This window comes from Pinus tabuliformis, chromosome X, assembly GCF_031772625.1.
Source record: "Pinus tabuliformis cultivar Carrire ecotype Pingquan chromosome X, CPIR1, whole genome shotgun sequence".
NCBI lineage: Eukaryota > Viridiplantae > Streptophyta > Pinopsida > Pinales > Pinaceae > Pinus > Pinus tabuliformis.
In genome coordinates this window covers 1,206,178,778-1,206,204,628 of record NC_142308.1, presented here as the reverse complement: position 1 = coordinate 1,206,204,628, position 25,851 = coordinate 1,206,178,778, and the positions used below count along the sequence as shown (strand labels likewise).

At 37.8% G+C, this 25,851-nt stretch overlaps 1 pseudogene; it reads left to right on the top strand.

Annotated features, from left to right (window-relative positions):
• Nucleotides 1-25,851, top strand: part of LOC149144300 (uncharacterized) — a 131,206-nt pseudogene that overhangs the window by 68,744 nt on the left and 36,611 nt on the right.

The window sequence follows — 25,851 nt, the reverse complement described above, 5'->3', positions numbered from 1 at the left end:
AGTGAGTGCAACTGAGGAAAAACCCCCATGATGTTTGAATAGATGCGACTATTGGGCTTCTGAGCCTACATGAGTTGTAGGTCGGCTTGATAATAATTCCATAATCAAAATAAATTCATATCTCCATAAATACTTATCAGAATCGGATGATCTTTAGATCAATCCTACACCTCTCAACAAGAGGAATCTAATAAAAATATTATTAGCCATGAATAAGATGACCCACATGAAGTTTGGCACTAGTTGCCAATTTAACACTCCCTCTTAACTAGGGAGAACTTCATCTGTGATCTGTCTGTCGGTCACTACTATTCATCCATCAAATGCACTGCCCTATACAGCCTGACCCTTGCCCTGCTCTGCTCTATTCTGCTTGTTTTGCTTTGTCTTATTCTGCCCTGTACTAATCTGTACGACTCTGATCTGTTATGCTCTGCTATGCTTTGTTCTGTTTTGATCTGCTTTTGTCCGAATTATGAAGAAGAAGAAATGATCGAGGATGTATCATACTGACTCAAAGTCTGTCTTAGAGTATGTACCACTGATCCCAGACTAGTCTCAACCAACCCGAAGTCAACATCATAGTGAGTACAACTCCTACCACTGGTCCCAGACCAGTAACATCCTCCACTGACTCAAAGTCAAACTCAAAGTGCGTACCACTGGTCCCAGACCAGTAACAACCGACCCAAAGTCAGTGTCATAGAATGTATCACTCCTACCACTAGTCCTAGACTAGTATCATTAATCCCAGATCAATGCAGGTCATCCTAGCATAGGGAGTATGGTAGATACAATGATGCGTCCATCGGTACTACTATGGTCCCTAACTTCATTTCCCTGCTCATTGATCAGATGAGAGGTACTTCCCATGAGTCCTAGACTGGATGGGTAGGATGTCTCGACAGGAGAAATTTATCAATCCCATCCTCATAGGAGAACACATCAATCCTGCTACAATCGCCATGGAGAACACATCAATCTAGGCCACCATGGAGAACACATCAATCTAGGCCTCACAAGAGAACACATCAATCCTGCTACAATCACCATGGAGAACACATCAATCTAGGCCTCACAGGAGAACACATCAATCCTACTACAATCGCTATGGAGAACACATCAATCCAGGCCTCACAAGAGAACACATCAATCCTTATACAATCGCCATGGAGAACACATCAATCCAAGCCTCACAGGAGATCACATCAATCCTGCTACAATCACCATGGAGAACACATCAATCCAGGCCTCACAGGAGAACTAATCATCCTGCTACACAGGAGAGAAAATCATCCTGTTCCACAAGAGAGCGAATAGTCTTGTTCCAGTGCACACCACCAGGGGAGGGTGAGTCACATTGTGGTCGTATGTTGCTCTAGTAAGAACTGCAAGCCCTCAGAGCTCCCAGAGCTCAATGCATCATATAGGATCCTCATAAGAGAGTCTTTGAACAACTCCAAGTTGTTCTCGGAAAGTTAGGAATTTTACTTTCCCAAGGGGCTTTGTTAGAATGTTGACGACTTGTACATCTATACCGATATGCTGGAGCCTTATAGCTCCCCGCTGCACCATATCTCGAATATAGTGGTACCTGATATCGATATGCTTGAGCGATCATGAAATATGGGATTCTCTGAAAAACGAATCCCACTCTGGTTGTCACAAAGGATCACGGTGGTATCTAATGTAAATCCAAACAGCTCACTGAAGATCTTTCGCAACCAAACTGCTTCATACGAGATCACACTCGTAGATATGTATATGGTCTCAGTGGTGCTTATGGTAACCAAATTCTGCTTCCTGCTCATCCATTATATCAAAGCAGAATCCAAAGAGAAACAACACTAAAAGTGCTCCAGGGATCCTCCACACTACCTGCCTAATCAACATTCAAATAATCATGTAGTTTCATATTTCTGGCAGTGTATCTCAATCCATGAGAGATTGTGTCCTGAAGACATCTCAAAAGATTCTTGGCACCAATCTAGTGAGGCTCAACCAAATATGAGCTCACAATGCTAACTGCAAAACATATGTTCGGACTAAGGTTCACCAAGAACATCAACGCGAATGAGTTTATGAAACTCAGAGGCATTTCCCAAATCTGGTCCGACATCACTACCATATAATTTCTGAAAGTTAAGATCCTCGAGGTAGTCACAGGCTTGCAGTCCACCATACCAAATCTTTCCAGAATCTTCACCACATATTTTCCTTGAGATAGGAAAATTTCTCTTGGCTTCTGCCACACTTCAAGTCCTTGGTCCTTCATTTCAAATTCAGAAGCCAACTCCCTCTTACATTTGTGAATGAGAGGGTCTGCACCTATTAGAAAGAGGTCATCCACATACAACACTAGTACGAGAGGCTTTTCATCTTCAACCTTAAAGTAAAGGTTAGGATTGGCTTCACTCCTGGTGAATCCCAACTTCATCAAGTAGCTATCGATCCTCTCATACCATTCTCGAGGTGCTTACTTCAGCCCATAGAGAGCTTTCTTCAACCTACATACATGAGATTTTTGATCATAAATCTCAACTCCTTCAGGTTGCTCCACGTATACCTATTCTTCGATCGAACCATGCAAGAACGCGGTCTTGACATCCATCTGATGTAGGTTCCATCCTTGTGAAGTCGCGAGGGCTATGATCGAGCAAATGGTTGTATATCTGGCAACAAGTGCAAATATCTCATCATATTCTATACCTTCCTTATGGGAGAAACCACGAGCAACAAAATGAGCCTTATACTTTTCCGTACTTCCATCTGCTGCATGCTTTATCTTGTAAAGCCATTTTGACGTGACAACTGTCTTGTCCTGGGGTCTGGGAACTACTTCCCAGACATCATTCTTCATAATAGACTCATATTCTTCAGTCATAGCATCCTTCCATACTTGATGCTTGACGACATCTGAGAATGATGAAGGCTCATTTTGTATGATTGTGCTCATATTGGTCAGGTATCCCTGATACCTGTTGGGTTTCTTACTTTCACGGAAGGTTCCTCGGGGTGTAGCATGTCTTTCAGCATCATCAAGTATCCCCCTAAGCCATGAAGGCCTCTTCCTAGAATAGGAAGGCTCAGGTGGATAAATAGGATCCATCGGTTATTCCACATTAGGCATTATTACATCATCTACCCATAGAGACAGCTTCCACAATCGTATAGTGCCACACCATTTTGCTCTGGAGTTTGTGGAGTAGTAGTCTCCCTCTTAATTCCAACCTCAAGTATGCCTGAGTGAACCAATTGTAATATATCGGAGGTCTTGCTTAGGCTTGAGGGGAATGGTCCCCTTTTGAGCTTTCCTTCGGCACATCCCAAACATACACCTTCTTTTTCTACTCGGAATTCGGGTATCCCTGTTACCATATGTCTTACATCGGGTAGATATTTGTAATGAAGGTGGGAAAACCTCCAATGCCAAATTTCGGACTGAAGAGATGTGTCATAAGAAATGACACCTACCTGACTTTCATCGACCTGATATAATGAATCAACATGAAACCCAAGAGTAAAGGCATCTTTAACATTATTTTTCGATACATGTACCTTACCATCGTTGAAGTTTACCTTGTAGCCTTTTTCCTCCATTGCTGAGATGGACACCAGGTTCTTTTGGAGGTTAGGTGCATTTAATACATCCTGGAATTTCTAGGCTTCTTGAATGGTTGTCCTCGTCCTTGATTTCCAACATTCCTTTTACCTTTTCTATTGAATTTTCCATCCCTTCGATTACCATGAGAGGGATTTTGATCATCGTCACAGTGAGAGTCCTTTCTATCAGGGCATTCCCTTGCATAGTGACCTGATTTATTGCAAATGTAACATCATCCTTTTCTTCCACCCTTAGGTCCAACCTTTCTTTTTGATTTAGACCCGAAATTATTTCTTTTCTTAGCATGAGAAGAAAAAGTAGCAAGAGGACCTTTAGGCAAGGACACTTCTTGCTCTTCTACCCTTGTTTCTTCTTGAATGCATCTAGCCATTAATTCCTCGAAACCAGGAGTTACATTATTGTTCAAAAGAGTAGTCCTGAACACGTACCAATCAGATGGTAATCCTCCAAGAGTTGTGAGTGCCATTTCCCTATCCGTAATAGTTTCCCCAATAGATAGGAGATCGTTCTTGATCTCAGTGATTCTTAAGAACTTGCATACTCTCATCTTTACCCTTCTTGATTTCTCTCAGCTTATTTCTAAGAAAAAAACATGATTTGCATCATTAAATTTAAATAAACTCACCAGTCTATCGTAGATTTCCTTGGAGGTGTCTAGTTCAGAGATGTAGGCCACCAAGTGCTTGTCGATAGAGTCCCAAATGATCTTCTTTGTTTTGAATTCTCCATTTTTCCATTTGTTCCAGGCAGTAGCGGATGCATTTGATGGAGGCTCAATAATATTGCCTCTTACATGGTCCAACACTCCTTGATCTTCTAGGGTTAGATCAATAGACATCTTCCATCCGTGATAGTCAGCTTTCTCACGGAGCTTGTCTTCAGCAGGAAAGAGTGTTGAGGACCCCATAGTTCTTTTAGGATAGCCTTGCCAATCTTCTCTTTGGTGATTGCTCTTGCTCTTGCTCGGGCTTTGTCTTCACCTCAGCTCTGATACCATGTTAGGTTATGGTATATTCTATGCTTATAATAGTTTACTTCTTTTTCTTATTATAGTCCACAGATTAGCAATCACATGTACATAAGGTAAAGTGCAGATAGAACATTAAACGATTGACAGAAAACAAGCCAAGACAAGAGACACAAGATGTGGCGGCTAGCCAGGGACAAACCCCACAATGTGTGGGGAAACCCTTTTATCTTCAATAATTCAGCAGAGAGAAATAGTACAATAAATATTATTTATATCAGCAGTAGCAAACCCTAGATTAGTAGCATTAGCATTAGCGACTTCATCATCAAAACTAGGGTAGTCGATATCTCACAAACCGACCATTGGATCGGCTTGATTCCACCACTAAAAGTTGTAGCCTTTAGAGGAGGTTTAGATGAACCTACAACACAGTTCAGATGAGGAGATCTTCTGGTCCACGTAGGTCAAACTTCACTTCTGCAGTTGCAGCTTCAGTTTCAGTAGCTTCCTTCAAACTAGGGCAGTCAATATCTCACAAACCGACCGTCGGATCGGCTTGATTCCACCACCAAAAGTTGCAGCCTTTAGAGGAGGTTTAGATGAACCTATAGTGCAGTTTATATGAGGAGATCTTCTGGTCCACGTAGGTCAAACTTCACTTCTGCAATTGCAGCTTCAGTTTTAGCAGCTTCCTTCAAACTAGGGTAGTCAATATCTCACAAACCGTCTGTCGGATCGACTTGATTCCACCACCAAAAGTTGCAGCCTTCAGAGGAGGTTCAGATGAAACTACAGTGTAGATCAAAAGAGGAGGATTGATGGTCCATGCTGGTCAAAGTTTGGATCTGCAGTTGCAGCTTCAGTTTCAGCAGCGTCCGGCTTCACATGTGTGAGAGAGAGACCCTTTTCTGCGCAGTAGAGAAGAGACTCTTTTCTGTGCAGTAGAGAGAGAGAGATGTGATGAGATGAGTGAGTGAAAATGAGGAAAATTCCTCTTGTATTTATGCACAACTAATGATGTTTGAATAGATGTGACTGTCGGGCTTCTGAGCCTACATGAGTTGTAGGTCGGCTTGATAATAATTCCATAATCAAAATAAATTCATATCTCCATAAATACATATCGGAATCGGATGATCTTTAGATCAATCCTACACCTCTCAATGAGAGGAATCTAATAAAAATATTATTATCTATGAATAAGATGACCCACATGAAGTTTGGCCATAGTTTCCAATTTAATAATATCTCTTTACCAAACTAGAATTGGGGAAATCCATCAAGCTTAAATCGAATGAGACAGTACTTAAGGTTCAATGGCAGGAAACTTTAACTGGACAAGTTTCAGGAATCTTGACAACACGTAGAGTCATGATTGCCTCTGCATATATTGAGAATTGAGATTTTAGCATGCAATTCAACTTGCTTTCATAAGGGTTTTCCTCCATTTAGATCTTTGTTGTGGGTAGGTCCTACACTTTTATTTTCCACTACGACTACAGTAACAGGTGAGTTAGAATTAGCCTTGGGTGCTCATGAAAAGAAAATGTTTCATCGGCATAAATCCCCTATAACCCCTTGAATTGAATTTATTGGCATTAGAATGTTATTTGCAAGCACGATGCCAATGGCATCAAACCTGAGCATCTAATAGATGCACTGCCACTGAAGCAAGTGTAAGAGAAAATTAAGCAGGTCTTATACAATGGAGAAACAATTTGGCATGCTCGTTTAAAAGGAGGAAGAGCAAAGGTTCTTGTAGTACATGGTTTGGATCATGATTTCCAATGCTTGGCAATGGGATATCCTGGTCATTTAATTAGGTAACTTGGTTATATATGTGTGTATGTGTTTTTTCCATCCATTATATGTATATGAGTATTCATAAAATATCAACTAACATAATCATGATTATTTCAGGGACACTTCTCAGTACACACCACTACTTAAGAGTAGAAAAACCAACAACTCATTGAAGTAGCTCACTCAATCATTTTTAGGGTAAGTTAGCACCCTATAAGCTTATTTTTTTCTACAATTCTTGTGCAAGAATGTTTTTCACAATGCCAATTTATTGAACAAGATTTGTGGGCAATACATTGTTTAAAAAATTAAGGACATCATGCCCTTTTCTAATAAAATTAATGTTATTTAAAGTTTCAAAAAGAATGAAGCATATATCGGTTTAATTGTTTGCAATGCTTGGCATAATAGGTACAATATTCAAAATGGTGTTCATGATCCATACGAAGATTGTGTGGCAGCAATGCGTCTTTACAAGAAAATGGACAATATTGGCCAGTCAACTAAGGAGCACTTGACTATAGATGAATTTCCCATTGACAATATATTTGCAAATTGGAAACAAAAATATTTGGAGAAAATGTCACGTGAGACTTTGCTTAAAATTTTTCAATCAGACTTCTATTGTTGGTTCTTGGATTCTAGGCCACAAACACATTTAGCCCCTTTTATAACCACTCTATATTGGAGCCACCATGTATCTTCAAAGTCATCTAATTCATGGGAAGAAGGAAAAAGCACCATGTATTTTCAAAGTCGTCTAATTCATGGGAAGAATGCAAAAGAAAATTAACCTGTAGATATAATAATTTTTTTTTGAAAATTGGACGTGCAATTAGAATTGATGAATGTGTTTTAAAGGTAACAAATTATACCAAATTGTTTTATATAGTTATATAAATTAAATGACTGATAAATGTGTATATATATCAATTCATAATTAGAATCAGAATTCATGCAATTTGATGTCGATACCAATGCCATCTTGTAGACTTCCCAACGATGATGGTGTGATGATTAATGGCATTTTGATAGCTAGCCAGAGCCAGAGTCAAAATCAGATTGTGTGCGACTATAAATTTTCTCTGCTACCGCATTACAGACCTCCTCATGATGAGGGTGTGAGAGTCATAGGTGTTACATTCCCTGTTGAGAATCAGATCCAGAGCCTGGCTTGGGATGGGGATGCTATGGCATGATGCCTAAATTGGGTTTTGTTGCAACCTTAATAGCTACCCTTAAGGATTTTATGGTATTTCACTACACTGTGGGATGGTCGGTGATGGTAAGGATAGAACCCTTGACCTTTGTGCATGAGTTTCCTTGGTTGATGAAGATGAAAAGTTGGTCTTCCACAATTATGTCAAGACACAAATTCTAGTTACAGATTATAGGTCATATTTTTCATTTACAACTTCTTTATTTAATTCTGGCTTGGCGCTTGCTAAACTTATCTCATTTGAATTAGGTTAGGTCGCATTGCATGACTGAAGCACCTAATTGATTATGTTATTTGTAGGCATGATGTCAGTGGCATCAAACCTGAGCATCTAATAGATGCACTTCCACTAAAGCAAGTGCAAGAGAAAATTAAGCAAGTCTTATACAATGGAGAAACAATCTGGCGTGCTCATTTAAAAGGAGGAAGAAAAAAGGTTCTTGTAGGACATGGTTTGAATCATGATTTGCAATGCTTGGAAATGGACTATCCTGGTCATTTAATTAGGTAACTTGGTTATATATGTGTGTATGTGTTGTCTGACACAGGAGAATCCAAGTCATTCTCACTACAAATGAAGCTCTTTTTGGTAAATTCAGGGAGTTTGCAGGTTGCATGGAATGGACCCTCATGAATTCTTGATCATACTTATGAGAAATTCTAAGATCTTTCAATAGAATTTTTTGTCCTCGAGATGCCCAAGAGAAGACCCTGGTTTGGTATTCTGGTGTGGACTTACACTTACATGGATTGGGGTCCAAACAATCCATCTTGCTGCTCTTCAATGAAATATAATCATTGCATCGGTGCTATACAATCCATGCCTTCACCTCTTGGTTGGGTTTAAGGTTGTTTATGAAAGTAAATATTCTGTAGGATTTCAATTCTTTCTTCCAAAATAATCTTTTGTTTGTATTTTTTTATTATACTTCAATTCCATCTAGATCGCCTTTCCGCGTTTAGCCTCTTGAATGGGAGAGATTGTTTGTATTGTCTTTATGCAGTTGAGTGTATAGAATGAGGGCCTTTATCCTATCTTGAAATCTCTCTTCTGTATCATTTGGATGGTGTGTGAGGAATAAATGCTCATAATTTCTTAAAATATTAATGTGCAGATACACTAGCACATATTCATCTTTAACCTAGGATCTCCCATGCACTCTGAGGTATCAAATTCTTCAAGCTGAAAATCTCAATACATTCACAACTGCTTAAAGACTAATAAAAAAAGTTTCCATGGTTGAGAGAAAAAATTAGTAAATTTAACCACAACAGGGAAGCTATGATATGTCCAAGCTAGAGACTGAAAAAGAAAACCTACCACACAGAAAATTTGCACCTTGGCACCCTTTCTCTTCTTGTAATGCTTTTGATGACATCCCTTGTATTTCAATCTGTCCATGCTCTCCAAAAGGGGCTTAGTTTCTTCTAAACCATCTTTAAAATGTCTCTACCTGCTATTTTGCCCTTTATTTTTGGCTGAAGTAGCATCAATGTTGCAAGGGCTGTAAGGCGCCTTGTCCTTGCTAGAACTACTACCCTACAAACCTAAAGAAGAAAAGTGCTTGTATGAACTATTTGATAATTTGGATTGGAAAGAAGTTGAAAATCGAGATCTTGATCAGAGATACTCTGCTTGATATTTGTTGAGACTAGGCATCATCAATAACATTATGATCTCTTTATTCCTCTTCATCTTTTACAGAACTCTGACTTTCTTTTATTTGGGTTTTCCTCACATTGTCTGAGTTTCCAAATTCTATATCTGATACAGGAGAATCCCAACTAGTTCTCACTACAAATGAAGCTCTTTTTGGTAGATTCAGGGAGTTTGTAGGTTGCATGGAATGGGCCCTCATGAATTCCTAATCATAGTTGTGGGAAATTCTAAGCTCTCTCAGTAGAATTTTATGTCCTGGATATGCCTAAGAGAAGACCTTGGTTTGGTGTTCTGGTGTGGACTTACATTTACAAGGATCAGGGTCAAAACAATCCATATTTCTTCTCTTCAATGAAATATAGTCATCAACCGATTTAAAGTTAGAAAAACTAGAATCCTTCATAGGCACTACATTTGACATGTCTATGGCAGATATAAGACAGTTTTCCAAGAGAGCAAGAGCATAATCCCCATTTGAAGGAGACCTAGAAATTGACGACTTGTTGAAGGTAGATGAAGGGCTATCTAGGAATGGATAAAAAATATGAATTCCAAGCTCTGCACTTCTAGAGACAATCACAGGACTATAGTAAGGATATCTTCTAGTAGCAAACTCTGCACTCTTTGTGGAAAACCTTTTGCTGTTGTTTTCAACAAAATCATAGATTCCCCACTTATAACTCTTGGAGAAGTTCAAATCATAACTTCTTCGAGAATGCATAGCTTGAAATGCTTGAGAAGGATAAGTATTTTTACAAAGTTCAACCATTTCCTCTTCATCTTCTTCGGTTCATGATCAGAATTTGTTTTATATCTAGTATGGGTTAAATTGGAGACAAGAGAAGTTTGCATATTTCATTAAAAGAGAATCAAGGCAAGACATTTTTTATTTTGGGGTTTATGATGTTTGCAAGCATAAACATTCTGTATGATTGAAGATTTTCCTACTTGGTTTTTAATTTCATTTTTCATCAGTGCTGTACAACCCATGCCTTCAACTCTTACTTGGGGTTTAAGGTTGTTTATGAAAGTAAAGATTCTGTAGGATTTAAGTTCTTTCTTCCAAAGTAATCTTTTGTTTGTATTTATTTTTTATACTTTAATGCCATTTAGAGTGCCTTTCCTCGTTTAGCCTCTTGAGTGGTAGAGATCATTTATATTGTCTTCATGCAGTTGGGTGTCCAAACATATTAGTAATAAATTTTTAAATATCCATCTCCAGTGCTTTCTGCTATATGTATTTTTTTTCTTTAGTGTGTGGCCATCTAGAATGCCTTTCCTTGTGTAAGACTCTTGAGTGAAAGAGAATCTTGTATATATGTGGTACACATATTTAAATACATTGACAATATTGATTTGTTGGGTTGCTGGTTTTGCTCTACACCATATCTGCTAGTTGATGTATCCACGTAAATTGAATTTTTGGGGTTTGTTGGGCTCAAAGACTTCACTAATTTGTTTGCGACCTTCATTTTGCATGGTTTGAATGAATCATTTGGGTTAGAGATTGTGGTAATGATTATAATATATTGTTGTTACAAAATTTGTGGAATTTCATCTTTGACCTTTATTACACGCACAAATCCCCTAGGGTAACTATTGCTTGTATGTGGATCTACAACATATAGGAGATTGTTTAGAGTATTTCTAGTTCCTAACTAGAGTTTTTCCTTGTTTTAAGATTAAAATATTCAATTACGTCTACAATTGTTCCTAGATATAGGATGAAGGTCATTACTCTACTCACCAATTTTAAGATAGACCCGTTAGCTCCAACTTTTCTATATAACTATACATGAATTTAATTGGATGCATGCCCAATTGGGACTGGAATTTATTCTTTTAGGTCAGGTTGACTATTTTAAGATTAAAAGATTCAGTTACATCTACAATTCTTGTTAGATATTTTAAAATTTCTCTTTCTATTGTTTTGCCAGTCCTTTTTGGTTGAAGTAGCATCAATGGTGAAAGCTCTGTAAGGCGCCTTGTCCTTGCTAGAACTACTACCCTATAGACCTAAAGAAGCAAAGTGCTTGTATGAACTATTTGATAACTTGGATTGGAAAGGAATTGAAAATCTATATCCTTGATCAAGAGATACTCTGCTTGATATTTGTTGAGACCGGGCATCATCAATAACATTATGATCTCTTTATTCCCCTTCATCTTTCATAGAACTTTGACTTTATTTTATTTGGGTTTTTCTCAACTTGTATGAGTTTCCAAATTTTATATTTGATACATATAATCCCAAGCAGTTATCACTATAGATGAAGCTCTTTTTGGTAGATTCAGGGAGTTTGCAGGTTGCATGGAATGGGCCCTCATGAATTCCTGATCGTACTTGTGGGAAATTCTAACCTCTCTTGATAGACCGTTCTGTCCTAGAGATGCCTATTTTTTATACTTCAATGCCATCTAGAGTCCCTTTTCATGTTTAGCCTCTTGAATGGGAGAGATTTTTTGTATTTCCTTTATGTAGTTGAGTGTATAGAATGAGGGCCTTTATCTTGTATTGAAATCTCTCTTCTGTAGCGTTTGGATGGTGTGTGAGGAATAAATGTTTGGAATTTCTTAAAAGATTAATGTGCAGATACACTAGCACATATTCATCTTTAACCTAGCATGTCCCATGCACTCTAAGGTATCAAATTCTTCAAGCTGCAAATATCATACATTCACAACTGCTTAAAGATTAATAAAAAAAAGTTTTCATAGTTGAGACAAAAACTTAGTAAATTTAACCACAACAGGGAAGCTATGATATTTCCAAGCTAAAGACTGAAAAATAAAACCTACCACACATAAAATTTTCACCTTGGCACACTTTCTCTTCATGTAATGCTTTTGATGACATCCATTGTATTTCAATCTATCCATGCTCTCCAAAAGGGGCTCAGTTTATTTTAAACCATATTTAAAACGTCTCTGTCTACTATTTGGCCACTTATTTTTGGCTGAAGTAGCATCAATGATAGAAGGGTTGTAAGGTGCCTTGTCCTTGCTAGAACTACTACCCTACAGACCTAAAGAAGAAAAGTTCTTGTATGATCTATTTGCTAATTTGGATTGGAAAGGAATTAAAAATCTAGATCCTTAATCAGGAGATACTTTGCTTTATATTTGTTGAGACTAGGAATCATCAATAACATTATGATCGCTTTATTCCTATTCATCTTTCACAGAACTCTGACTTGCTTTTATTTGAGTTTTCCTCCCCTTGTCAGAGTTTCCAAATTCTATATCTAGTACAGGAGAATCCCAGGTAGTTCTCACTTCAGATGAAGATCTTTTTGGTAGATTCGGGGAGTTTGCAGGTTGCATGGAATGGGCCTTCATGAATTCCTGATCCTACTTGTGAGAAATTCTAAGCTCTCTCAATAGATGTTTCTGTCCTAGATATGCCCAAGAGAAGACACTAGTTTGGTGTTCTGGTGTGGACTTTCATTTACAAGGATTAGGGTCCAAACAATCCATCTTGCTTCTCTTCAATGGAATATAGTAATCAACCGATTTAAAGTTAGAAAATCTAGAATCCTTCATAGGCACTACATTTAACATGTCTATGGTAGATATGAGACAATTTTCCAGGAGGGTAGGAGAAAAATCCCCATTTGAAGGAGACCTATAAATGGATGACTTGTTGAAGGTATATGAAGGGCTATCTAGGAATGCATAACAAATATGAATTGTAAGCTCTGCACTTCTAGATCCAATCATAGGACTATAGTAAGGATATCTTCTAGGAGAAAATTTTGCACTCTTTGTGGAAAACCTCCTGCTGTTGTTATCAACAAAATCAGAGATTCCCCACTTGTAATTCTCAGAGAAGTTCGAATCATAACTTCTTCGAGAATGCAGAGCTTGAAATGCTTGAGAAGGATAAGTATTTTTACAAAGTTCAACCATTTCCTCTTCATCTTCTTCCCAGATTGATTCAAGAGCATATTTTTTTTATCCAGTTTGGGTTGAATTGGAGACAAGAGAAGTTTGCATATTTCATTAAAAGAGAATCAAGGCAGGACATGTTTTTGTGTTGGGGTTTATTTTGTTTGCAAGCATAAACATTCTATATGATTGAAAAATTTTGTACTTGGTTTTCAATTTCATTTTGCATCAGTTCTATACAACCCATGCCTTCACCTCTTAGTTGGGGTTTAAGGTTGTTTATGAAAGTAAAGATTCTGTAGGATTTTAATTCTTTCTTCTAAAGTAATCTTTTGTTTGTATTTATTTTTTATACTTCAATGCCATGATCTAGAGTGCCTTTACTTGTTTAACCTCTTGAGTGGTGGAGATTTTTTATATTTTCTTTATGCAGTGGAGTGTCCAAACATTAATAAATATTTAAATATCCATCCCTAGTGCTCTTTGATATCTATAATTTTTTTTGTTTAGTCCGTGGCCATCTAGAATGCATTTCCTTGTGTAAAACTCTTGAGCGAAAGAGAATATTGTCTCTACGTGGTAAAAATATATAAATACATTGATAATACTGATTTTTTGGGTTGTTGCTTTTGCTCTGCTCCACATTTGCTAGTTGATGTGTCCACGTAAATTGAATTTTTGGGGTTTGTTGGGCTCAAAGACTTCACTAAATTTGTTTGCAACCTTCCCTTTGCATGGTTTGAATGAATTGTTTGGCTCAGAGATTGTGGTAATGATTATAATATATTGTTGTTGCAACATGTGTGGAATTTCATATTTGACCTTTATTATATGCACAACTCCTCTTGGGTATCTATTGCATGTATGTGGATCTACAACATATAGGAGATTGTTTAGAGTATTTCTAGTTGCTAACTAGAGTTTTTCCTTGTTTTAAGATTAAAAGATTCAATTACGTCTACAATTATTGTTAGATATAGGATGAAGGTCATTACTCTACTCCCCAATTTTAAGGGAGACCCGCTAACTCAAGATTTTCTATATAACTATACATGAATTGAATTGGATGCGGGCCCAATTGGGACTGAAATTTGTTCTTTTAGGTCAGGTTGACTATTTTAAGATTAAAAGATTCAATTACGTCTACAATTCTTGTTAGATATAGGATGAAGGTCATTACTCTACTACCCAATTTTAAGGGAGACCGGCCAGCTCAAGCTTTCTATATAACTATACATTCATTGAATTAGATGTGGGGCCAATTAGGGCTGAAATTTGTCATTTTAGGTCAGGTTGACTAAATGTTGATGAAATTTGTTCTTTTAGGTTAGGTTGACTAAATGTTGATATTATATAACTAGATTATACAATAGACTAACTTGGTTATCATTTATAATGATTGTGAATGTTATTTTTAACTCTATTTTCTGGGTCAAAGTTTTTAGGGTTTTTTTTGTTTGATTTTTCAGGAAATTTTATTGAGAAACACTCCCCACAAGACTTGCTCTCAGCTTCCTCCCTTGTTTGAAATATGCCAATTTGGTTGAATTTATATTATTAATGCTAAAAACTGTGTGGAATTCAAAGACTCTTCTAGGGATTTGATTGTAAAAGTTAGGGTTTCATTGTGTCTTAAAAAAACATCAACACCAGAGAACCATTGCATTCAATCAAGGATCCATACCTACATTCACCAACCATCCATTTCCAAATTACCAGGCTATATCGTTCCCTAGAAGGGTATAAAACAAAACTAAAGTTGCAAGTAAAATGTTGAAATTGCTAAGCATTCCCTCAATTGACATATTGCAAATCAAATCAATAGGATTGATAAAGAGGAGTTCGCTTTACTTTTAACACCATGTTATTTCTCTCACTCGAATTGTAACATATCACACCTATCTCCATCTATGCTCTTTCTCCATATGTTATTTCCTTATAGCATGCCTTTTCAACATCTGGTGCAATTGCTAGTAATGTATCATTCAAAACTAAAGCTTTTTGAATTGTAGCTTGTATTCTAGTGGAGGTGGGCATTGGTGAAGGGTTAGGGCACTGGGGGGTCTATGGGTATGGGGGGTTATAAAAAGGGGTATATAGTAAAAATAAGTTTTTTTTTTCTTTGGAAGACATATTGGGATGGAGGTTAAAGAAAAGGGATTTGGAGCATACTGATCAATATTTAGTGAAATTAAAGATATTATTCAATATCTTATGAATGCACATGCTATGAAATAAGTTAATTAAGTGATGGCCCCATGTTTAGTCTCAATAAATCTTGGTAAGAAAATTATTTAATCATTCCATGATGTTTGTCCTCTTTATAAAAAGGTAGTACAAATATTGATGATATAAAAGTTTAGCCCTTCATAGTTGAAATTATAGAGTGCTCAGGGGTTTTCAAAAGAGTTAAAGTTTTTCTAGGGTTGAAAAAGTCGGGAATTTATTTTCTTGATCTTGGCAAGGGTGAGGAAAATGTTATTGCATTGACTTTTTTTACATTGTTCCTAAGGGATGGGTGTAAGGAGGTCTTTTTATCCATAGAAAGCCTAGACATAATGGCATATGTGGATGATCCAAATGACTATAAATATTTCTTAAGGCCTAGAAAAGGGGACTATGAAGTGGGAAACAAAGTGAGGGATGGAATTTTGGGCTTTGATATTATCTTATAATTAGGTCACCCATCAACTATAAGAAAGTATCTCTTCACCATGCATAAGAAAATGTTTTGAAAAAAAAACATTATAAAAGTAAAAACTAACTACAAGCGTCCTTAGAGTGGGAAAAACCCATTCCAAAGTGCTCAAATGATCTATCTATCCATGAATATACAAGGTCTTGGAAGTCCCTCTAAAAGAATTGCCTTGGCATGTTTGGTGCAAATTCTTAAGCCATATGTGACTCTTGTCCAAGAAATGACAAGGGAAGGGGTTAAGGTGATAGGAGACTTAGGGAAATAGCTGAAAGAATGGGATTTCTTGGATATAGATGTGGTTGGAAATTCAAGTGGTCTTCTAGCCAATTGAAATAAATCAATTTTCTTACTCCAATCAAATGCTCTTGATTGAATTATCTAGTCAAAATTTATGTTCAAGAACTTGGGTTAGAAGATATCAACTATGTACATTTATTGGGTTCTATATAGATAAATTTTACGGGAAGGCTTCTTTTCATTAGGGTGTGTTAGGGAATAGTGAATTTCTACAGATAGGGGCTTAAATTTTCACATAAGTAGATATAAGAATTGGGGTAATGTTGCCAGGTTGGATGGGCTAGTTGATTTCTTTATGAAGAAAAATTGAAGGTGTGGGCCTTATTGATGTGGAACCAATTAAATTGGTGCCAACATGGAGAAACTATATGTCTGGTGGAGATGAGGTATCAAAAAGGTTGGATATAGTTATGGCATCAGAGAATCTCTTAAATGAGTCAAATCATACATATCATGGGTAGACATATGAGGTAGCTTAAACAATTTTGCATACATATTCAAATAGAGAAAAAGCATGATAGACAAATTAGCCCTTTCAAATTTAACTCTACATGGCTAAAAATTGATGAATTTCATAACCATGTTAGAATATAGGGTGGGATATGATTCAAGGTCCAGAGACTCTACTTGCTTTTAATTTGCCTCATCCTTGAAGAAGCTAAAATGAGTAGTAGCATCTTGTGTGGCAAAAACATAACAACTATCAAATAAAGAGTTGAAAGAAGTTGAATTAGAAATGGATTCTTTTTATGACAAGAATGTTGAAGGATATTTTGGGGAGGAGGAAAAAAAAATGTTTTAGGAGTCAGAAAGTAATAAGAGGAAGTTGTTGGAATGGAGTATGAAGAGTATCGCAATATGGTTGGATAAGGGAGACATAAAAATAAAGTTTTCACTAATATTCCAACCATAGGAAAAGGATAAATGTGACTATTTGTGAAGTGAAAAATGAGGAATGATTAGAGGAAAGGAAATTTGTCGAGCTAATTCATTTAGGAATTCATACTCTTAGGGAACTATACAGAACTAGGTTGGGAAAATATTGTCAAAATCCTGTAAATGACTACTTATTTTTCTACATTGGTTTTGAAGGAAGATAATGGAATGATGATGGAGGAAGTTTGAAAGGAGTTAAAAGAAATCATGGCTAGATGTAAGAAGGATGAAACTCCAAGGCCATATGGGTGGACACTTTACTTCTTCATTGGTTCTTATGAGCTCCTTGAACAATATTTGATGAAGGTCATTGAGAAAGTCAAAATCTTAGTAAAGGAGTTTGGGCCTATTTATTTGTGTAATTTTGTTTATAAAATTGTAATCAATATTATAAATATCTATATTAAAAGAGTTCTCTCAAAATTTATTTCAAAAAAGTAGTTGTATTCTTAGTGGGGAGATAGATAAATGAAACCATAAGGAAATGAAAATAGTCTTTACACAAGACCAAAAAAACCCAATATGGTTATGAAATTAGATCTTTCAAAAGCATAAGAAAAAACTTCTTAGATTTATTTAAGCTTGACCCTTTTTCATATTGGCTTTTATCTCCAAATGCTTAATTGGATTATGGGGCATATATATTTAGTTTCTGTTGTGGTGTAGATAAATAGAATTGATTTAGAATTTTAAGTCTTCTAGGGGATTAAGGAAACATGTTTTTATTTGTGAAGTTAATTTTATATTCCTATAAGTAAGATTTACATCAAATTTCCATAGTTTTGTGTTGGTATGCCCCTAAGAAAATTAAACAAAACATAGAAATGCAGTTTAAAAAAAAAAAATGAAGAGTTTGTTGAGTTTTAACCAAAAAAAAAAAAACATTTATAGAGATTGGGCCACTAGGGCCATTTTTATCATGGAATTAAAAAACTAAGTCTAAGAAAGGAATAACTAGCTGACCAAGAATGGATTAAGATTTGTAGGATTTAGAGACCTCAAAGAGGACAAGGTTATTGGTGTCATCTAGTGAGCATCCCATCATATGAGACAGTCCTTGGTGAGCCTCAATTTTATCGAGTCTACAACTCATAGACCGTGAGAGCACATGGATTTCATCCAACTGGAGGAGGGTTTCCCCTCTATATTTGTTCGGATTTATATAAACCCTACAAAAAAATGCTTTGAGATGCTAATAGAGGTCAATAATATACATGTAATAATGGAAGCATCCACGTGAGTGACTTGTATCAGGAACCCAATCTGCCATTTCTCCTAGCACTTCATAATCTATTAGGAAACCAGCTCACCAAAAGATAGAAAAGATAAATCAATGCCTTAGAATTCAGCCTCTTTGAGGTCGAAACCTCCTTTACATTACACAAATGAAAAATTCTTAGATGATACAAATGACTAAACCTCCCTTCTATATATAGCAGTCTAAGGGGTCATAATATAATCAAGCCGACATAACAGTAAGAACATAAGGGCACAAAAATAACAATAGGGGATACAATGACAATAGTAATGGGGGAATCATTAGTATTATAGGGGCCTAACATGCCCCTCTCCTATTGAAAATAGCAACAAGAAATGCTAAAAATAGAAGTGCTAAAAATAGCACTGCTATAAATAGAATTTCGGGATACATTCCAATTTTAGTTAGTCCCTAAACTAAAATTGAGAATTAAAATTCGAATTTGATCTTAGTAGCTTTTTGTAAAATAATTAATTAATTCATCTTGAGTTAATTAGTTGTAGGAAATCAAACATGAAGTCTATGTGAAGACATGCAACAATTTATCCATTGATTGAGGAAGTTATCCCTTGATTAAAGGAGATTAGGATGAGTAGAACTTTGAGTTGTAATTAGTTAGTTCAGTTAACTGAGTTAAGTCCAGTTATATTAGTTCAAATAGTTTGTTGAAATAATTGTGAGTTCAGTTAGTTAATGCATGCATGCATGTAACTGCTGCACTTCAGATAACTAAATATTCTCTCATAAATAACTCATGCATGTCAGTTCATTCAGAGACCCAGTTGAGATCAGATGATGGGACAGTGTACTATCAGGTGTAGGAACATTCCATGGAGGATATCTCTTGCATGCAGAAGGAATTCATTCCTTGGAGATTGCGTAGTTACTTTTTAGTTTAATGAGTGTGTGATGAGGCCAATTCACACAAGTGGCAGCATTAGACCCCAAGGGAAACTGCACAAGGAAATAGGAGGCTTGGAGGGCTGAGGGAAGGCATATGTTGTGTCTATTCAGTCTGTGATCTGTATTGTTGGATTGTACTGAGAGCAGGATAGCTTATGAGTTAATGCTTTGTGTAATCTGAACATTTTTTCCACTTGTATGATAATACAAAGATCGGGGTTTTTAGCTGAGGCTTTCCCCAGAGTATTTGTTTGTGTTCATGTGTGATTGATTTCTCATTCTTAGTTATATGTGTTCTATTTGATCTTGCTCATAATCGATTAAGATTCCACAAGTTTGTTGTAGAAGTAGATCTTGTATTTTTCTTTAGTATATTGCATAATCTGTTGATCTACAGTGGGAATTTCTACATGGTATTAGAGCAAAGGTGATCAAAGCGAAGAATAATATACAAAGAAGGGAGAAGTTCGAAGGTTGAAGTTCCTGATTATAGAATTCAAATTCTTATCACATCTCAAATTTCCCCAATGGCGTTCAATGGTTTAAGACTTGAGTATACCCTTGATGGCAGCTCGAATTATATAGCCTGGAAGGATTGCATGGAAGAAGTATTAGAGGACAATTGTCTAAAGGAATTCATTGATCAAGAAGTCCCCAAGCCAACAACAGCTAATGCTAGAAAATTGGCAGAATGGAAGAAATGTGTGGCTAGAGCGAGGAGAATCCTCTTGGAGGGAGTTTGAGACCACGTTGTCTCGAGCCTCCATGGGAAGGAGACATTGTTTTCAATGTGGAAAACATTGAAAGATATATATCAGAACAACAACGATCAGAGGAAGCTGGCGCTGAAAGACAAGCTTCAAAAAATCAAGTGTGAAAAGGGAAACACGATCTCTACATATCTGAACAAGCTCACCACCTGCAGGGATGAGCTTGGAAGTGTAGGGGTCACGACAGCCGATGATGACATGGTGAGTCTTGCTCTCCTAGGTCTTCCTAAGAGCTGGCATAGCTACCAAGACTCAGTTAATGGAAGAGAGAAACTGCTAGATTGGGAATGACTTTGGTCGGATCTGATGCAGGAGAGATAAGAAGAAGCACCAGCGATGGATCTTCATCAAAGCAAGATGATGAAGAAAATATAGCCTTAGCGAGTAAGGCGAGGAAAGGGAAAGGGAAGACATCCCATCCCAAATCTAGTTCTTCCCATGGTGGGAAGAAATTTGACAAATCGAAAGTGTGATGCTTTCATAGTCATGAGGTGGGCCATTATGCTACGAATTGTCCACAAAAGAAATCCAAGGAGGGATCCTCGAAGGGATCAGACGGTGAGGCAATGGCCTCACAGTTCAAGTTGGATTTCTCTCTCATCACATGGATGGTGTCATCCATGGTGGGATATGTTTGGTACTTGGACAGTGGAGCCTCTTTCCACATGTCCGGTGACACGAATCTTTTCAGTACCTTGGAGGAGAAGGATCTCCAGATGCAGATCGAGATGGGTGATGATGGAAAGTACCGTGTTTCAGGTGAAGGTACGGTTGTATTTCAGAGGGAGCATGGAGCTCCTCTCACCTTGACTGATGTAAAGTATGTATTGGGTCTGAAGAAGAATCTTGTGTCTGTCACTATGCTTGAAGATAAAGGCTATGATGTAGTCTTTAGTAAAGGAAAGGTATTCCTGAGGCATATTGGTACCAGACAGACCAAGAGGATTGGGATTCGAGTAAAGAATCTCTACAAGTTGGAGGTAGATGACTGTGCTGCATTGAGTTCCAAAGCAGAGGTGGTGCAAAGCCAAGATGTTGGTGAGCTTGGCATAGAAGACTAGGCCACTTGCACGATGGGGCCTTGAAGATCATGCAACAGATTTCTACTAGACTTCCCAAGGGAAAACTGGAGCAGACATATACATGCAAAGGTTGTATCTTGGGTAAGTATGCGAAATCTTCCTTTTAGTATCGAGACAGTAGAGCTGGAGCAATCCTGGAGCGAGTTCACACAGATGTTTGTGGACCATTCTCTACAGCCTCCACTACTAAACAAAGGTACTATGTTATTTTTATTGATGATTTTTCTCATAGATGTTGGATCTACTTTATGCAAAAGAAGGATCAGACCTTCTTGAGGTTTTGTGAGTTTAAAGCCTTGGAAAAGAAAGAGCTTGGAAAGAAAATAAAAGCCTTGCGTAGCGACAATGGTGGAGAGTTTGTCTCCCAACAGTTTAAGGACTTCTATGCTGCAGAAGGAATTAAATGAGAGTTGACGACACCCCATAACCCACAACAGAATGGGGTGGCCGAAAGGAAGAAGAGTTCGATTGTGGGAGTAGCTTGAGCGATGTTGCATGACCAAAGCCTACCACTTCATTTGTGGGCTGAGGCATGCAATACAACAGTATACTTTCAGAACAGAAGCCCGCACCATATACTGGGAATGAAGACACCTATGGAGGCCTTTTCCGGGAAGCGACCAGATGTGAGTCATTTTAGGATCTTTGGATCATCAATTTATGCCATGTGACCAAAGATGCCCGGAAGAAGCTAGATCCAACAACTGAGTTGGGGATACTTGTAGGGTACACTGATACACCCCACAACTATCGGGTGTTCCGGCCTACTAGTCAAAGGACAGTGGTTCGTAGAGATCTGAAGTTCGATGAGCAGAAAGCCATGAGAGTATCACTTGAGAGGGAGCTCAATTTGCATGTAGAGGAGGAACTTTCAGTTCATAAGGAGGAGGAGCCTTAGATTGATGCGGAGTAGCCGCATGCAGAGGATCCAGGAGTGGAGACATCCACTCATGCTGAGTCTTCCAAAGATGGGCAGAAACGCTCAAGGGAAGCTGACAGGTTGATTCTGGATGCATGAGAGAATGTGGGACAGCCATCTTCTCAGCGCAAACAGAGGAGGTCATCCGAGTGGTACACTGGTTACATGGCCCTGGTTGGGGAGTGTGTAGAGTCCGAACCTTCTTCATTCGATGAAGCACTGGAGCAACCAGTCTGGGTTGATGTAATGGTAGAGGAGTATGACTCTATCATTCGGAACAGTGTGTGGGATGTTGTCCCAATACCTCAGTACAAGTCAGTGGTGAGTTCCCGATGGCTTTACAAGGTAAAGCAGGTAGCTAATGGCAGTGTTGAGAAACATAAGGCAAGGTTTGTTGCCCGTGGTTTCTCACAGGTTGAGGGGATCGACTATGATGAGACCTTTTCTCCTGTAGCAAGGTACTCATCTATCAAATCGATGTTCGCACTATCAGCTTAGATGGGTTGGAAGATCCATCAGATGGATGTGAAGACAACGTTCCTCAATGGTCAGATTGAGAAAGAGGTGTACATTGAGTAGCCGGAAGGTTTTGAGATCTTCAATCGTGAGTTGCATGTGTGCCGAATCAAGAGGGCTTTGTATGGGCTGAAGCAAGCACCCTGTGCTTGGTACACTAGGATCGACAGTGGTTTCACTGGGTTGGGCTTCACCAAGAGTGAAGCAAATGCGAACCTTTACCACATCATGGTAGAAGGTAAGCCATTGATCATTGTTCTTTATGTGGATGATATGATTTTGACAGGTGATGATCAATTGATCAAGTCCTGCAAGGAGGACCTTGCAAGAGAGTTTGAGATGAAAGACATGGGTCTTATGCACTACTTTCTAGGCATGGAAGTGTGGCAAAAAGATGGGGAAGTATTTGTGTCTCAAGGCAAGTATGCCAATGAGATACTCAGGCGCTTCCACATGGAGAAGTGCAAGCCCATGCAAACTCCTCTAGCTGGGAACTGGAGCAAGGAGGATGCTACTTCAGGTGAGGTAGTAGCTGCTACGGTTTATTGGCAGCTTGTGGGTTCACTAATGTATCTAGTGAACACATGACCAAACTTATGCTTTGCAGTGAACTAGCTGAGTCAAGCTATGGTTCAGTCTACCAAGTTGTTTTGGAAGGTAGCGAAGCATGTGCTGAGATACCTCAAAGGCACATCTCAGTATGGATTGTGGTACAGACGGACAGAGGGAGTGAAGCTTCAAGGCTTCACAGATGCAGATTGGGCAGGGAGTCCATTAGACCGAAAGAGCACTTTTGGAGGAATCTTCAACCTTGGTTCAGCTGCAATTTCCTGGTACAACAGGAAAAAAAGGTCAGTTGCACTTAGCTCAGCAGAGGTTGAATACATGGTTGCTAGTCAGGCATCATGTGAGGCCATTTGGATGCGGAAGATTCTAGTGGGATTGTTTGGTTAGAGGATGGATCCAACTGTGATCTACTATGATAATTAGAGTTGTATCAAACTCTATGAGAATCCAGTTATTCATTATTGGTCCAAGCACATCGATATCCGGTACCATCATCTTCGAGACTGTGTGGTGAAGAGGATCACATTGTTGTTGCTGTATGTTTAAACCGAGGAATAGGATGTAGATATTTTGACTAAGGCATTGTCAAAATGCAAGTTTGAGTTCCACAGAGACAGGATTGGGATGATTGATAAACCCTTTCTTGTTGAGAGGGAGTGTTGAAAAATAGCAACAAGAAATGCTAAAAATAGAAGTGCTAAAAATAGCATTGTTATAAATAGCATGTCAGGATACATTCCAATTTTAGTTAGTCCCTAAACTAAAATTGAGAATTAAAATATGAATTTGATCTTAGCAGCTGTTTGTAAAATAATTAATTAATTCATCTTGAGTTAATTAGTTGTAGGAAATCAAACATGAAGTCTATGTGGAGACATGCAACAATTTCTCCATTGATTGAGGAAGTTATCCCTTGATTAAGGAGATCATGATGAGTTTTAATTAGTTAGCTTAGTTAACTGGGTTATGTCTAGTTAGATTAGTTCAAATAGTTTGTTGAACTAATTGTGAGTACAGTTAGTTAATGCATGCATGCATGTAATTTCCGCACTTCAGATAGCTGAATATTATCTCATAAATAACTCATGCATGTCAGTTCAGTCAGAGACCCAATTGAGATCAGATGATGGGACAGTGTACTATCAGTTTCCAGAATACTCCATGGAGGATATATCTTGCATGCAAAAGGAATTCATTCCTTAGAGATTTCGCAGTTACTTTTGAGTTTGATGAGTGTGTGATGAGGCCAATTCACACAGATGGCAGCCTTGGACCCCAAGAGAAATTGCACAAGGAAAAATGAGGTTTGGAGGGTTGAGGGAAGGCATATGTTGTGTCTATTCAGTTTGTGAGTTGTATTGTTGGATTGTACTGAGAACAGGATAGCTTGTGAGCTGATGCTTTGTGTAATCTCAACATTTTTTCCGCTTGTATGATAATACAAAGATCGGGGTTTTTAGCCGAGGCTTTCCTCCGAGTATTCTTCTATGTTCATGTGTGATTGATTTCTCATTCTCAATTATATGTGTTCTATTTGATCTTGCTCATAATCGATTAAGCTTCCGCAAGTTTGTTGTAGAAGTAGATCTTGTATTTTGCTTTAGTATATTGCATAATCTATTGATCTACAATGGAAATTTCTACATCTCCTTCCGAAAAGTGTTGTCCTCAACGCTTGAGTAGTTCTGGATGCTTATGTATAAAATTCTCATCCTCCCATGTGGAATCTTCGGCAGAGAAGTTCTTCCACTTGATGAGATACTCTGAAATTGATCGATTTTGTAGTTGTCGAGTTCTTGTCTCTGTGACTGCTTCCGGTTCCAATATGATTTTTCCTTCCTCGTCAAGTTCTGGCAATATTGTTTGAACTGGGAGCTTGTCACCTATAACCTTCTTTAAACATGAAACATGGAAAATTGGGTGCACTCTGGAAGATGCAGGAAGCTCCAATTTGTATGCCATAGTACCAATCTTTTGTAACACCTTGTACGGACCATAATACTTTGGTGATAATTTATTATCCTTCTTAGCTTGCTTGAAGGACATTTTTTTATATGGTTGTAGTCGTAGGAATACCCAGTCACCTACATCAAAACTTCTTTTGCTGCGATGTTGATCTGCCTGTTGTTTCATAATATTTTGCGCCAACGTGAGGTTATCCTTTAAGAGTTGGAGAACTTGTTGTTGATGCTCGATGTGATGCTCCACTGCTTGAACATTATAATTTTCTCTTAAATATGATGTGATGGATGGTGGATGATATCCATAAAGTTCCATAAATTGGATCATTTTTGCTACAGTATGGAAGGAAGTGTTATACACCATTAAGCCAGAGGCAACCATTTGACCCATTGTGTCTATTTATTAGGTACAAAGCAATGAAGATATCCTTCCGAAAATTTGTTTACTATCTTAGTTTGCCCATCAGATTGAGGATGATAAGATGAGCTATGAGCTAACTGAGTACCGAGACAAGAAAATAATTTCATCCAAAAATTTCCAGTGAAAATGGGATCTCTATCGCTTACAATAATTTTTGGGTTTCCATGTAGCTTTTGAATTGTTTCCATAAATGCAGTAGAAACTATACTGGCTTTAAATGGATGTGATAATGCAAAAAAGTGTGCATACTTGTTTAGTCTATCAATTACCACCATGATGACACTATTTCCCTCGGACTTGGGTAAACCTGTGATAAAATCCATTGAAACCTCTTCCCAATGTTGGCTTGGAATGAATA